Genomic DNA, 2,215 nt, shown 5'->3' with positions numbered 1-2,215 from the left:
AATCAGGGTGAAGTCTCTCTCAGGGAGGAGTGATAGGGAATTGCAAAGAACACACTGACAAAGGAGATTAATCAGACTGGCTTTGACAAGCACTGTGGCAATGGGACAATTTAAACAGCCTCTCCATTTAATCCCCTCTCTCCCATGTCATCAATTATTTCCTTTTATGGAATCATTCCCTCATCCTGCAAACACGATGTTAGAATGTCATCACACACACCCACCCCCGTCTTGCTCCCACACCATCCTCTCCTCAGGCTACCACCCCACTTCTCCAGTTTCTTGCTATCATCTATCTGCCTCTATGTCTTTCAAGGTCCCCCACTACATGCAGATGATCACCATTAACTCCAAACTGAACTTCCTTTTATCAAGGTCACTGATAAGTTCTATCTCACCTTATGTACTGGTCACTGTTCAGTTCCTACCTTGTTTATTTATCAGCAGCATCCGGCATACTTGTTCCCTGGATCTTGGGCTGCCACTCTCCTGGTTTGCTCCCCCCACCCTGATTTTCACACCTTTTTTTTTTTAATGGCTGTAATTTTTTAAAATTGTTTAAAAAATTTACATTTTATTTTTTTAAAAAATTGTTATTGCATTTTCCTTCCTCTTCCCCAATTCCATTTGCAATGCACCTCTTATTCCAGATTGTTGTTATACATATAATGCCTAATTATATATTCCTAACAACTCTTCCCCTCATCTGTTCTAAGGCAGTGTTCTTTATCTATCCACTCTTTTCCTATTCTCTCCCACTCCCTTGTTTGTTCTAATTTATAACTACAGTATGCAATATTTGTCCTTTTGTGACTGAGATATTTCACTCAGTATGTCTTTCAGGCTTACCCATGTTGTGTAATGTTTAAAAAGTTCGTTATTTTTCAATGCTGCATAATAATCCATTGTGTGAATATATCACAGTTTTGTGGGGGTTTTATACCAGTTTTTATATCCATTCATTTGTTGATGGGCACTTGGGTTGCTTGCATCTCTTTGCCACTGTAAATAACACAGCAATAAATATGAGTGTGTATACATCTGTTTGAATTGTAGCTTTAGTTTGCTTGGCTCCCCAATCAACACTCTTGGCACCAGCAGCCAAGAAATAAAGACATATTGCAATGGGAAAGTCTGTAGTTAGAGACCTCTCTAAAGTACTGAAGAGCAATGATGTCAGTCTGGAGACTACAGTGCATATGCCTGATACAGGCTATGGTCTCTGCAATCACTTGCTGTGCATCAGAAAGCTGGACAATGACTAGGGATGATAGGAGAACTAATGCCTTTGAGCTGTGGTGTTGGAGATGAGTATTGAATATATATGTCATAGATTGCTAAGAGAACAAACAGGTTTATCCTGGAGAGGGTGAAGCCAGGCTGCTCCTGGATGCAAGGATTCTGAAGCTTTGTCTAACATACTTTGGACATGTTGCAAGGAGGGACCAGTTCTTGGAGAGGAATGTCATGCTTGGGAGGGTGGAGAGACAGCACAGGAGAGGAAGACCCTCTATGAGGTGGATTGATTCAGTGACTGGGGTAATGGGGGTAGGTGTGTCAGAGACAATGAGATTGGCAAAGGATAGAGCAGGGTTTAGGGCTATTGTACATGGGTTGCTATGAGTCACAGATGACTTGACGACACAGAACAACAACATACAACAATTCAAATTTCTACATATTCCCCTGAGTGGCACTGATTATATTCTTCTGAGCTACACAACCATTCTGACTCTCCTTTTCTAATTTGTTCCTCCTCCTTAGCATAAATTGATGGCCTTCACAGGCTCCTATTATGTTTGAAGTTGCAGTTATCAATTCGCTCTCCTAGAGGCACTTAAGAGAGCAGCGTACAGTTCTGAGTTTCAGATTATAACAATTCCCTGAGTATCCTGCCTGATGGTGAAGACCACGCAGGAGACTCCTCTGCATTGTCTCCTCACCAAGAGAGGAAGGAAGTGCAAGAACTCGAGAGGTTAGTCGGGATCACTGCGTGGAAACAAAATTTTCCTCCACAACAGACCTCCATCTTCAGTCACTGCTCAATGATGCTGTGTATTCATTAACCCTAAGTACCTAGTAGAGCTTACAAAACGAGGCTTCTTGATTACTAAAGCCTGGTTTAAGACATCTCAAGGAACTTCTCTACACAACCTTTCCATTTATGAATACTCAGAAATGAAACTAATCTTATAATTTTTTTTAAATTTAAGTT

The sequence above is a fragment of the Elephantulus edwardii genome, unplaced genomic scaffold (assembly GCF_000299155.1).
Source record: "Elephantulus edwardii isolate Elephantulus edwardi_28Jun2011 unplaced genomic scaffold, EleEdw1.0 scaffold00263, whole genome shotgun sequence".
NCBI classification, from domain to species: domain Eukaryota; kingdom Metazoa; phylum Chordata; class Mammalia; order Macroscelidea; family Macroscelididae; genus Elephantulus; species Elephantulus edwardii.
The sequence above is the reverse complement of the archived record's forward strand: the minus strand, read 5'-3'. Positions refer to the sequence as shown.